Source organism: Drosophila willistoni (assembly GCF_018902025.1).
Source record: "Drosophila willistoni isolate 14030-0811.24 chromosome XL unlocalized genomic scaffold, UCI_dwil_1.1 Seg141, whole genome shotgun sequence".
NCBI lineage: Eukaryota > Metazoa > Arthropoda > Insecta > Diptera > Drosophilidae > Drosophila > Drosophila willistoni.
The window spans coordinates 13,693,076-13,707,895 of NW_025814052.1; the positions used below are offsets into that span (position 1 = coordinate 13,693,076).

The 14,820-nt window shown below is 37.5% G+C and overlaps 1 protein-coding gene across 1 annotated transcript in view; it reads left to right on the forward strand.

Moving 5' to 3' along the window:
- LOC6641324 (putative mediator of RNA polymerase II transcription subunit 26) overlaps positions 1–14,820 on the forward strand; it is a 28,378-nt gene that overhangs the window by 729 nt on the left and 12,829 nt on the right. The window lies entirely within an intron of this gene.

Genomic DNA, 14,820 nt, shown 5'->3' on the forward strand with positions numbered 1-14,820 from the left:
AAGTCAAATTCTCAATCAATATTTCATTTTTCAATTGTAGTTTATCCTGACGTTGACCTGAATGTCAAGGCAAAGTTTTTAATTAAAGATAGCCACCCTTTGACTCGGTCTGCTGAACTCTTTGTATAACGACTAAAAACTATCGAGTGTGGACATAACACACACATACCTACACATGCATAGTGCGATTTTTATAGGATAGAATACATTCTTTCCTTTACAGCTTTCTTGAAATACACACAGAATAGAATCCAGCCCATAAGTAGGCAATGAAATAAAAATATTTTAAGTGAATTTATATTCCCGCAAGTAACTCGACCCGGAGACCTAGATAGAGCGCTCCTGCTCATGTGATGTACTAAAGGCTTAAGTATTTGGAATCCATCCATTTGGACATATCTCTTATAGTCGCACGCACACACACACACGCACACACACACAGACGTAGTCAGAAATTAAAAAAGGGAATTAGCCTGACATCTTAATCAGTGGAAAGCAGAAGCAAAAGCAAAAGCAACAGAAGAAGCATCATTCCCATGGTTATCAGTTGCATTTTGCTTGACAGTAAGCTGGCTTTTACCTTTTACCTGCAACAGCATCGGCAATATACATATACATACATATACTCTAGTATGTATACACACACATTTAAGTTATATATATGTATGTATGTATGGTTGATACAAGGCAGTCCTTGCTAGCTGCCAATCTGTTTCGGGTGCCCAGGATGTTGCTGTTGGAATTGGTGTTGGGTGTTTGCTGCTCTCCTTGCGGGCAACATGAAGTGACATTTCACATTTGATTCGAAGTCCTACTGGCATCCCTCACGGCATTCACGCACGGTCCAGTTGATTTCTGTGCCAGGCGGGCACAGACACAGGCATGTGCACTTCCTTCATCGTTTTGGCTCCTCCTCCTGCTCCTGCTCCTGCTCCTCCTTGTTCATCAACCATTTCTGTCCTTTTGTTGTCAATGTTCATTTCAGGAAATGCATTTCGTCAGCGTCGAATGAAAACGAAATTGCCAATTTCAATGTGGATAAGAATGAGCAACAGCAGCAGCTCGCTACCAAAAAGGACGAAAGGAAAGAACTGTTGGGCTGCCTGCTGTGATTTCTCTATAAATTGTTTTCCAAAAAATAATATAATCGACTATCCTGAGATAGTTGCTCCACCTGTCGCTTCGTTTGACCCAATTTTCACCCTTAGCCTCGTTTTTTTTGGGCATCAAATGGAGGGAAATGAAGGCAAACGGTTTACTTCAACTTCAACTCGTTTGCCCAACCAAACAAAAGCCAACAGAAGCAGCGGCAGCGGCTTCTTCTTCCGCTTGCCCCATCAAAGCCAAAATTGAATAACGAAACGAAAAAAAAAAAAAACGAAAATACGAAGAAGAAATCTCATCAAAAATCGATTAGAGTGAAGCCCAAGTAGTTGGCAGCATTTTGCCGCGTGTTAATAAACGTGTTTTCCAACCCCTCCTCATCCTTTCCCCATCCCACCCGCCTGCCTAAAATCCTCATGTCATGTTTCTCCTTCGTTGTTGTCGTCAGGAAGCCACTTCCACCTGTCGTAGTCGTCGCCATCGTCGTCCCTGGCAATTCCGTGGATTGTATAAATAACGTGGCCAAATGCAATTTGGGAAATTAAAACCAAAGAAGTGTAAACTCAACCAGCTACCCAACCAATCTCTCCTCCTGAAACTGCTTTTGCTCCTCGCTCCTCGCTCTTATTCTTAGAATTTGACTTTGGTTTTGAGCTTTTGGCATTCTTCTTTTTATCAATGAATGAAATCATTTTTGTGGCTTGCCTTGTGGTCGGTTGGTCCTTGACAAATTTGCCTAACTTGGCCTGTACCCTATAACCGCACTTGCTTCCTCTCGACAGGACTCTAATGGTGTCTAGGATGTCCAAATGTCGACTCTCGACTTGCTATCTAATGGAAAATTGTTCATTATGACAATGAACTCGAATACTATACTATCAAATCGACAGCAAAAGCAATGCGTTCATTTGTAAAATTAATACAAAATATTAGTTTAAGGGTTTCCTTCTATATCCAGCCCTCTCATATTTCACTTTGATGATGATTTCGTTTGGCGGCAAAAACTTTCTATTCAAATTACCATTTTAGATTTCATCCCATTCCCATTCCATCAACTAACCATTACTTTTCTTTTCAGAGAGGCTTTGCCTAATGATATACATAGATTGCCTTGTTATCGCACTGAAAGTTATTTCTTGACTAGCAATTTTCTTTAGCTCTTCATTTGATACCCTTACCCAAGGAAGAGAGCTCTAAGAGGACATCTTACATTAGCTTTAACCTTTGACTGATCTTAATTTAAAGATAGAATATCAAAGACTCAATATTTAAAGGATAGTCCCAATTTAGAGAAGAATTTTAAAGAGGATAACGCTGCAAATCAAATTATTGCAAGTGTAGATAAATTTCGGTGCGGTAGTTAGTTGCCATCCTCCATTTGCCTCACTTTAGTTTACCATTTGTGCCAACAGTCACCGATTTTTAGGATGTGTGTGAGGGTGTGTGGGTGTGTGTATGTGTGTGGTGGTGGAGTGATGAGGCAACAGAATTTACCAATGTACACAAAAGGCGAAAGGAAAATGTGTTTTGTCAGTGACATGAAAATCAACTGAAGCGATGCGCGCGATTTACAGAGCGAGGACAATTGAATGGGCTATTTTAAAGGGTGTGTGTGTGTGTGTGGTTGTGTGGGTAGGCCAGCGGAAGGACCAGAATGGTGCTTTTTCATAAACTGTTTGACACATGGAACACACTCACACATGGACATTTTCACGCCCACTTCCGCCTAGTAGTATGTACATAAATGAAAGGAGGAGACAGGAGAAGGGTGCTGAAAGACAACTCAATTAAGCATGCACAATGCACACGAAATTCACCTTGTTTTCCCTTCTATCACTCTCTCTCTCTTTCTCTCTCTCTCTCTCTGTCTCTCTCTTTTACATGCTGTTTCTCTCAATCCCTTGGGAATTCCAGTGCATGCTGCATTGGAGCCCCAAATAAGTGTACACACACACACACACACACACAGACATAAGAAAAACCAACAACAAAAATTGTTGAAAATATCAGCACAACTTTTGGTACTGACTGAAAATACTACCTAGAAAGTGATGTGTGTGTGTGTGTGTGTAAATGAGAGAGAAAGCCAAGAGAAAGGGAGCAAGAGAGTGTATGCTATATATAGAATTATATATGTATGTACCTATATATAAACATATATGTACATACATATGTACATGTATAGGGTAAAGAAAAATTGTTTTATATTTCAGTCACATCAAATTTCCATTGATTTTTCTGTGTGCCTGTTACGTGACGAGAAGCTTTAAAAAAAAAAAAAATAAGCAAAAACAAAAAAAAAAGGCATCCTTCCATCCCTTCCTAACTACTCACTTCTTCTCCTCTCTCAATTCTATTTCAGTTGATCGATTCATAACTTTTATAGTTAATATTTCTACCTAATAAGGAATAACTAAAAGTCGGATGTCCTGCATCCTGTAGAGTGGCAAAGGCAAAAAACAATTAACAATTTAATTTAATTAATTTCCTGCTAAATACTTGATATAAATTTTTGGAGTCTAATGGTTCCATGTTAAAAAATTGTTTGACTATTAAACAAGGTTTGCCAATTTCAGTTGAGATCAACAATATATAGTCTAAAGGCAATGAATATCAAAGGACGAATAGCTAGAAGAGTGACAGATATTAATTAAAAGGAAGAGATTCGAATAACTTTTGGAAATTAATCTTCTTCACTTTACTGTAATTGACATTTTTTATGCAATGTTTTAATCCTTGGGCTCATTTTTTTGTTTCTATTTAACTATTTTGTTTGTTGTAAAACCTTTTTTTGTAGCACAATGAATGTAAGAGAGATAGAGCGAGAGAGAGAGAGAGAGATACTTTCTCTCTTACTTACTAGTAAGACCTTTTTGAAAGTAGAGATTTGTCTTTGTTTTCTTTTTTATTTCTAATTTTTCACTCTATCTATCTTACTCTCGTTCTCTCCCTCTCTCACCCATACAGCTTTCTCTCCACCTTTATTCGGTTTTCCTCCTTATCAGCCCAAAACGCCCACCTACCCCAGGCAGTTCATAAGAAAACCATTTGCCCGACAAATGACAGAACCAATGGATATAAAATAAGAAGAGAATCGACCTTTGACGCCCGTTTTTGGTTTTAGTTCTTCTTCTCCTTTTTTTCCATTCTTTTCTCGTTGTTTTTTTTTGTTTTTGGGTTTCAGTATTTTCGACTGGTATCTGTACATACTCCACCACCAACAAATCATCCCCACTTCACACCCCTTCTCTATCTCGCTCTTTTTCTCTCTCTCTTTCTCTTGTTGTTGTTTATTTGTTTGCTTAATAAATGAATGCGGAAAGTGCTTTGAATATTTGTACAATTTTTATTTTCTTCTTCTCAGTTTTTCTCGTCTACGCGTGGCATTTTCATTGTCATTTCATTTCATTTGGTTCCTTTTTTTTTAGCTGTTGTTGTTGTTGTCGTTTTTAATATTGATTTATCGATACTGCGCATTGTGCGATTGTTTGACCTTCTTCTTCTGTTTTCTTCTTGCCTATGCTGGGAGTTTTTTCCTTATGTATGCCCGAAGCTCATAATCAATCAATGAAGGGAAATGGATTTGTAGTAACGCCATCAACAAAGGGGAAGCTTCTAGGTGATATCTACTTTCCGTCTGACACACTCATGAATGTGTGTGTGTGTGTGTGCGTGTAGACACTTGGGCATGCCAACCCTCTTAATACTTAAGTAGTAGGCAATCTCCTCATCGTCATCGTCATCGTTGTCGTTGTCGTTGTCGTCTCGTCCTCGTTCATTGAACTTTCGCCTTCTGACTGATTTTGGTTCTACATGCATTTAATATGGATGTGGGGGGTTGAAGTTGGCGGTGCCGGCGAGGGGAAAAGGCAATAAAAACACCAAAAAAGAAAATCGAAAACCTTTGCGCCAAACTTAAATGATAATGAAAAACGTAAAGAAAAACTCAATTTTATGCCATTTTCCTGTCTGTCCTGTCTGGGGGCGATTGTCCTCGTCCCCTTGCCCCAATCGGATGAGTCATCGGTGACGGTGTATGACGGAGCAAAGGACCCCCCGCCAAGACCTCGATTTGACTTGACTTCTATCTCGGCCTCAATCAACATAATTGAGCTTTGTCGCTGGCTTAGCGCTAAACGTTTTGTGGTCAAAAACCACCCATCAACTGTTGCTGTTAGGTAGACACACACACACACACACACACACTATAATAGGCAATGTGACTAAGAGAGTGGGCTAGTTAGTTTTACCTTAATGGCCTGTAATCCTCCGCCTTTCATCAAGTATGCAGCTAGCCGTAGCCTGGTAATTACTACGTAACTTTTCTACCCCTCTCACTCTCTCACCTCTTTCGTTTGCAAAAAAAGAGGGAAAAAAGGATTTATAAGCCACATTCATTTCATACAAACAATTTCGTTTGATATGCCAAAAGCTTTGAACAACAAAAATTAGCATAAATTTTCATTTAAAATGTCGACCCAAATGCTAAAAATTACAATTTCCATTTCCATGCTTTTTAATAAAGACATTTCTAATCATGTGAAGTCTGAATAGAATTTATTGGTTCTACTTCTTTTGACTCTTTAAGAAATTACTTTTCTTCTTCTTTTCTTTCTCTGTTCTCCTGAAAACATTTTAGTTTATTGACCCAACGCCACATGGCTTAATATGTCTTGGCCAAATGCAGTCAGTACTTGCACTGCATAAATCTGCGATACACACACACACACACACACCCACACACACACATGCTGGACACAACATTTTTGCACTCTCTTGAGTGTTTTGTTTATAAGTATCCCACATAGATATATATTTTTATCTTTATTATATTTTTCTTAAACTTATTTATTCAGAATGTGTAGCGTTGCGAATATATATATCCGTGAAAGTAACGACATAAATAAAATGGGGATTTCTTTAAGGATTGACTGTGTATTGGTGTTGTGCAAGTGTTGGCCCAGGATTCGTCCTGTTCTGTTACCATTTTGCCATTCACCATTCGCCATTTGCCATTTGCCCATGTGACTGTAACACGCTGGTGACGTTGACATTTCGAGTGTCGTTTTGTTGTTGTCGTTGGCTTTCTCATGAGCTTTCCTTTTTTTTCTCTGCTTCCTTTATGTTCATCCCGTAACTTCAGTTCAGATTTAGTTTTCTTCTGTTTTCATTTGCATTTGCCTCAGACTCATACGCACTGCTTCCTTCTCCTGCTTTGTCCGTGTAGACATTTTTGTGGCGAAAAGCGGAAACACATTACATACTCGGCAGCATGACAACAACAACAACAACAAGAACAGGCGAGAACAGCCGGAAACGGAAATAGAATAAAGTGGCTTTCTGGGCTGATGTGTCGCCAGGCTTCAGGGCTTGACTCTAACTCTAACCCCTTTCTTCTTCCTCCTCCTCATCTTCATCATCATCTGCTTTTCCAGCTCCACACTCATACTTTCTATGCCTTTGGCTTGTGGTTAGTTTTATTTGCTTTTTTATTTTCCTCTCCCTTTCTCTCTGTCTCAGTCTCTCTCTCTCTTTTTGTAATCTTTTATGACCAGCATGCAATTTATAGCAATTGTCGCCCCTCCATTAAGTTGAGGTTGTAGTTCATGCGTTTTGGTTTTCGCTAGCTTTCACTTTAGTTAATTAGCCTCGCAAAACATTAGCTAATGCTAGTTAGTTAGTTGGTTAGTTAGTTGCTTGGCCCAAGTCAAAGCAAAGTGAATCTGAAGTGAGTAAGTTGGAAATGGAAATTGGGTCAAGGAGACCCAAGAAATTCAGACTCCAAAAGCAAACTTGAGATTTTCTTAGAAAATCTTACTATAAAATTCAAAAAACTTATAAAATAATAAAAAGAGAAAGTGAAATTATCAATTTTTGACAAGAGAAAACGCTTTTTCTTTTTAGATTTAGTTCAAAATTTTGTATCCCATTCAGATTGGGTCTTTTGAAAAGTCTTAACTTGATCAAAGCTAACCTAATTTTCTGTCATTATGAAACATTTCAGGCAGAATGTTAAATTTTTGAACAAGAAAAGAAAGAAAACAAAAAGTGGAACTAGAGCAAATCGCAATTGAAGTTGTGAATAGAAATAGAAAAAGGGGTTTTTATGACGACGACGATGATGACGACATGGGGCAAGTGGACACAGGAGCGGATAGAGAGAAGTGAGAGCATGTAGGTGGTGTTTTTGGGGCCGTTAACTTTTTAGTTCGTTTTTGGGGGCACACAAAAATCGTTATAGTCGACGAAAGACACCAACAGCAACAGCAGCGAAAAATTGGCCTAAAACATACAACAAACACGCAGAGACGTGACTGGAATAGCATTCCAATAATTGAAGGCAGACGACGACGACAGCAAAAGAAGGCGAATTAAAGCCAGCATGAAGTATGGCAATATATAAAAAGAGAGAGAGAGAGAGATAGACAAGGGGAATGAGAGATAGAGATAGAGAGAGATGGTGAGGCAAAGATAAATAAGCAGTATATATGTTGGACACTCTCTCCATAAAGTATTTGTACACGCACACATACATACATATGTATGTACATCTATGTGTGTCAGTCTGTGAATTGCTGCGTGGGGAGAAGTAAAGTTTTCTCTCACTTTCTCAAAACACATTAGTCCATGTACGTTGAATTTTTCTCCCCCTTATCTCACTTGTCTGAAGGTAGAACTTTATGGATTGCATGCACTTTAGCTGCTGCTGCAGCTGCATCTATAGTAAATTCCCTCCAATGATAATGGGTCTCTTGGACTGACTAAAAAACTTTTACAGCCATCAACTTAAATGCTTAAAGCTCAAAGACGCATTATCCTTTCCCTAGAACGGAACGGAGCGGATGAACAGTGAATGGTTAATGGTGAATGTATCCAATTTTAAATATGCATTAAGCCAATGAAAACTTGTGCCATAAAACCAGCTCAGCACGCATCGACACCGACACTGACACCGACACAGTAAAGCTAGCTGAAGGATTTTTAGATGATGGCTAAAAACATTTTATAGTCAAATCTCTCACACACACACACACACACACTCACAACTCCATAGTCAAAAAGGATTCGTTCGCTCTGTGTAGAGCAAAAGTTTTGCCAATGAATCGCCTATGAATGACACGAATGAATCGACACGGCGCATCGTTTAAGGATTTCATGTATATCGATTAGATAGAAAGAGAGAGAGAGAGAGAGAGAGAGAGAGGGAGGGAAAGAGACAGATGAAGAAAAGTTTCTCCATGTCATTTGTAATTTATGCTAAACTGATTTTATTAATGGTTGACAAGAAAAGAGAGAACTAAACACTCTTACCTATATGTCACACGGATTTGGCAGGCAGCAATTTTCGTATGAATGACATATGAAGTATATACATATATATATATATATATATATATATATATATATATCCATCCAACCATTGGCCAACATCATCCACCTGGCTAGGCTCTGGGCACGTTGCCGATGCCAAAACATGAAGAGCATTTCAGTCAAGTCATTCAGCATTCAAGTGTACATACACACACACACACACAACATATGTATATGTGTATTTCGGGATATACAGTGAGCAAAAACAAACTTTTAAGAAGGGAGGAGAAAAAGCAACTCTTAAAGCCTTAACCATTTTCACCCTTAAAGTTAACCATAAACGAAATAGAATATGACCAAATGCTTTGATGTTTAAAGTGCTTTACAATCGAATCGAAAAATTCAAGTTTTTTGTTGTTGTTTTAGGGCAAAGTTAACACAATTTGAGTTGAAAATCAATATTTTTTCAAGTCCCACATATTTACCATACCATAAATAGAAGGGAAATAAGAATAATAGAAGCTACTTAAATAAATAATAACTTATATAATATACATATGATATCTTTTAGAACAAGGCCTGTAAATCTCAAGTAGTTTTAGTGTTAAGTCCTCGAACTTTAATCGGTGCTAATTTCAATGAAACACATATGTGGTCCAAGTACCAAGTATCCCTAAAAGTATACTACAAAATGGCTTAATATTTTCAATTGTAAAAATATGTTTTAATAATTATTAATTCTGTGCTGATAGAACAAAGTTTCTAGGCTCTAGGGATATAGAGATAAAACCTTAATATACTAAAATTAAGAGTAGAAAAGTCTAACGAAATCGAAAATAAAAACTACACAAAAAATCAATTTTGAAGATGTTTTGAAATATTCTTTGCAATAATATACACGCAAGACTTAAAGCTAACGAATCTAACTGAAATTTGAGTTGTGTTGCAAAATTTCGGAACGTTGAGAAAATTAAATTTCAATTTCGATTTGTCTCTAATATTTTGTTATACCAATTTCCCTTATTTTGCTTATAGATGTATGTACCTGCGGGAATGAACTTAATGTTTATTCAATTTCATTTCAATTTATAAGGTGGCAAGATCGAAATCGCAATTTTAAGTTGCCTACTTAGTTGGTACAGGGTACGAACTTTGTCTCTCGCTCTCTCTCTCTCTGTTGCTCTTTCACTTTAGGACTTTCACTTTATTTTCGCTTCATTGTTTGCTTGTTTACTTTCATTTCGCGTTCTTCATCCATCTATTTTGTGTGGGTGTGGATGTGTGTGTTTTCTTTTTCTTTCTTATTTTTTTTTTTTGGCGTTTTGTGTGTTACCGTTACTGTTACCAGTTACCGTTATGGCTGTTGTCAGCATAACGTTCTACCTCACCACGCCCATGCCATTATCATCCCCATCATTATCATCTTAAACGTAGTCGTCGTCATCGTCATAGTCGGAAACAACAACAACAAGAACAAACAACATCTTAGTCACATTCACTTTTCATTACAATCATTTTTATATACCCTTACCCAATGGCCTTTACGACTATGAACGAAGCCTAGAGCAGATTTAGCCATTCGTTTGAATTTGTTTTTGTTGTCCAAACGAAATGAGCAGTTAATTAGGTATAGAAAACATTGAAACGAAAGAGTATAGAATATTCTGCTAAAGAAAGAGTTGACAGTTTCTCTTTGCGTTTTGGCTTTGTGTTCCTGTCTCTTGTCTCGGTTTGTTTTCCTGTGCTTTTGTCACACAGACGTTTACCCTGACAACTTCTTAGCCAAAATGGGGTTTTAACCCAAATTGCTGGTGCTGCATTTATAAGCCGCTTAGATCGCTTCGTTATGCTTTCCCTTTCCTTTTACCTTTCTCCTTTTCTCCTACATACAACTTAATTAAATGCCAAGTTGGAAAAAAACAAAAAAAACAAAATAACCACTTGAATTTACTAAACATAAGTCATAAGTATTAACTCTTTGTCTCTCTCTCTCTCTCTCCCTCTCTCTCCCTCTCTCTTTCTCAAGTACACACACATACACAAATCATACATACACATACGATTTCCTATTATTTACAGTAATTGCACAATGAAAATACAAAGAATTTAGGTTACAAACAAATTGCATGTTTCATTTCCCCACCCTTGCGTGCATTTGGCCAGAGAACAGAGAGAGACAGAGAGAGAGAGAGAGAGCTGACTCCTCCTACTACTCCCACTCCTGGAGTCCGTGTTGTGTTTTGCATAATTAATACCATCCATCTATGTGTGTATATTGCTGTAATTGCATCTAAACCGTCGCCATAATGACGGTGCGGTCATTTGCCTACATATGTATGTACACACGTATGTATGTATGTATGTATGTATGTGTGCCTCGGGTAAAAGTAAAGTAACCTTTCATGCCACGTGGCACTGGCATTGCGTCAACATCAGGTGTAAACTGTGCACACACATTCAACACGCCAGTTGCAATTGATTCTGATTCATTTCCATCCCATCCACTTGCCTTCTCTCTCCATTGTATTCCAAGAATTGGGTGGCTCGAAATGGGGTTAAATGGGCTAATAGAATGATGACCCAAGGGAGATAGATACCCATTTAGAATTTGAGAACGATTCAAATCACCTTACTACACAAATCGATACAAAACAAATCAAAATCAAGTGAAATTGCCTCAGGACAACAAATTGCAACTAAGCAAAAGTTTCAAATTTACCAAAAAGCCAACTATTTAATAGCTTGTTTTATTAATTTTTTATTAGCCAAATTTAATAAACTTAAACTGTTAAAGTTAGAGTAATATATTTTGAGCAAATAAAACATTAAATGAGTTTATAGTACAACTTTTTCTCCCTCCCTCTTTCTCTCTCTCAGAATAGTAAATCGTAAACACAAAATAATGAGCTACCATCAACAAAAAAAAGGCAACCCTAAAACTATGCTATAAAATAATGCATTACGTATACGTTATGTGTACATCCGTACGTCATTTGTGACTAGCTGATAGATACACACACACACACACACACACACACACACACACACACATGCATATCCATGTGTGTATGTGTGTGTGTGTGTCTAAAATGAATTTTAAATATTTAAAGAGCTGCCAACAACGCATCGTTTAAGCAGGCATTAAGTTAATAAAACTCCAAGGACGCGAACATGCGCCCACCTGGTGCCTGATGCCTGATGCCTGGCTCTGCCTGGCTCATTGCTCGTGTTGAAATTGTAACTTAATTATGCAGCTGACAGAGAAAGTGCCCTCTCTGTCCTCTATGTCCTCGCCCCTTTTTCCCTATCCCCATATTGTGGATGTGGGTTCATCTGGGCTAGTACCTTGCCTGCAAGTGTGCGGATCTGGACTCTATGAAATTTTCATTACAACCACTTGGCACAACGATCAAAAATTTACCCATATGCATATACTATACACACACACGCACGAGGGCTACTCCAAAAGTTGTTGACTAAAGTAAAGCCTACCATACAAAAGGTTTATATGGTGAATATTAGAAAAGGCTTAGTAAAAAATCGTTGATAAAGTAACTAAGTAAGCATCTTCTTGATGTCTGATCTGAAATGAGTTGGTGTCGCCTCCATTTGCTTCATTTGTCAACGCCTAACAAACAAGAGAGAGAGTGAGAGAATATGCAGATGGCCAAAACGAAGCAATGAAAGAAAGATAAAGAGGCACAATCCTTTCAGAGTCCTGTCAGTATCTGCTTAAGCACAAGCCAAGGCATCAAATTTCAAAGTTGGCCCAAAAAGCCCGTCAACGGGCAAAATGGCAACAGGCAGCTCCTCTCTCTCTCTCCATCTCTTTTCGGATTCGAGGCGACAGATTGATGTAGATGCCAACGCTAGAAGCTACAAAGATGAATGGAGCGTGGAGTGGCAGCTACTCACTACCCTCCCCTCTCTCATCTTTGTGCAGTCACTCTCTAAACTGGCCAGGCTAGCCCATAAATGTCAAGGCAATGAAAATGTTTGCCCAACTCGCTCTCGCTCTCTCTCTCTCTCTCTCTCTCTTTCTCTTTAGATAAAGCTGGCCTAGCTCTAGTCCGCCTTCCACATCGTGTTGCAAAGCCGTAAACAAAATCGTAGCTACGTTCCTACGCTGCTCTTACTGCTGCTACAGCTCTTGTTATACCTTGTTAGCTGGTGTGTTACGTTCTCTGTAGATTTTTGGGGGTAACTGTCCCCACCCCTCCCCCCAGTTTATGGCCCTTTTCTAACCATCTTAATGCCAAGCGAAGCGTGCGGCGCACACGAACATTCGTTCCTCTCTGTTAACTTCCTTCGGTTTCAGTTATGTGTGTATATGTCTGTGTGTGTATGTGTGTGTGTGTGGCATTCCAGAAACGAAAACATATTTTCCATGCGACTGCACAAAGCGTTTGCGAGACGCACAGCAACAAATTGGATAGCATAAAGGCAACAGCAGCTTCAACTCCAACATATCTTCTCCATTTTTTTTTTTTTTGTGGGCAGGGGGGCAGGGGGAATTTTGCGATATGTCTATGACCCTCTCTCCATTTCTGTTCTGCTATTGTTGTTGTTGTTGTTGTTAATCCTTTTTGAAATTTTTAGTTTGATTGTTGGGAAAATATTTAAGGCCCCACAGGCATAAAACACTACATGCCGCACGCATTAGCATAAGGTTTGGATCTGCTCGGACAAGAATCTCTGAATGTAATCGTTAGGGACTTTGCCATTCACTAGATGAGAGTGCCCTGTGATACGTATATTTTTCTGAAGCTTAAATAAAACTTATGTATCTAGAAAAAGTCATATTGAAAAATGTCTTTTAGTAAGACTCAACATAAAATCTTTCCACAGAATTGTGTTTTATTTAATTAGTTGAAATCTAATTCAAGTTCATATAAAGTTTCAGATTTACACCAAAGAATACTTTTAATAACTTTTAGTTCTTTCACCTTACTTGATGTTGGATAAAGCGGATTTGCTCGATCCAATGATCATTCTAGCTAACGTTGTATTGTTTATTTTTCTAAATGTAAAACGAAGGAAACGATAGCGAAGAAAGACCAATTTATTATTTATAAAGCTGTAATGGAGTTCTTCTTTTAAGAGGTTCATTGCTCTTTTTTCCATTAATCCATTTATATTATTCAAAAGATTAATATATTTTTGGAAAGAGTTAAATCAAACAAAGAAGAACTCGTATAAGCATAGGTGGATCTGGGGATGTAAACTGCGCCCACATTCGTCGCTTAAATTATGCAATAAGCTGTTCATGAATTCGCAAAGGTTATGAATTTGTCCAAAGCAATGCATATTATTCCAGCCTATTGCATACTTTAAGGGGGAAAGTTTCTATTTCACACAGCGATGCCAAGTCAAAATTTGAGAAATACGTAGCCAGGCTCCAAAATCTGCGTATTTTTAAGTAGCACAATTTTGCTGAAATACGTAGATCTACGTACTATTTTTTAAAGCTTAAAAACAATAAAAAAAATTAATAAACCATTAAATTTTTAAATGAACTGTATTGTACTTCGTTGTTATTAATTTCATTTGTCGTTTTAGAAAGCAAATTACATTGTTTAAATTATACATATTAATTTATGTACATGTTTTACAAAAATTTATACATGTTTTGATTAAAATATTTTATGTGTTTGTCAGAAGGCTCTAAGTTTTTCTATAATCCACTTTTGGTGTGAAGCAATCCTTTTAAAGTCTCCGTGTCTAATTTGTTTCTATTATTTGTCTTAATTAAATTAATTTCTGAAAATAAACGCTCAACATTAGCACTGCTATGTGGCAAAACAAGCAAATTTTGGGTTAACTCCTTCAAGATGGGAAACATTTGGGTTGAATTTCCGTTTTTTCGAACGGAAACGGAATTTAGTGCTGCTAATCCAATATAAATCATATCATCTTTTTTATTTAATTCATAATATATTGATATTACCCAAAAACTTTGGGTTTTAAAATTTGTTTTCAATATTTTTTAAAAGTACGTAGTTTTAGTCTCTTCGTACGTAGATACGTAGATCTCCTTCGAAATACGTAGATCTACGTACAAATACGTAGACTTGGCATCGCTGATTTCACACGCCAATGCATATATGACTTGTTATAGACGCCGAAAAAAGTTGAAAATTCTTTCATTTTTCTTGGTATGTAATAAAAGTTTGATTTAGCTATAGAAACGGTAAACCAATTGAATCAGCATTCAATTTAAAATCCTTGATAAATATATAAATTGAAAGCATTTAATAAAGGGAGTATAAAACGAAATTTAAACAAAAGATACTCCCGCAGAGTGGGTGTTGGGCAGATTGATGGCCAAAAAAAAGGGCATCAATGACATTGATTGGCTGTTGTTGTATTTTGCATTTCATTTTGCCTAGAACAATTAAATATTTT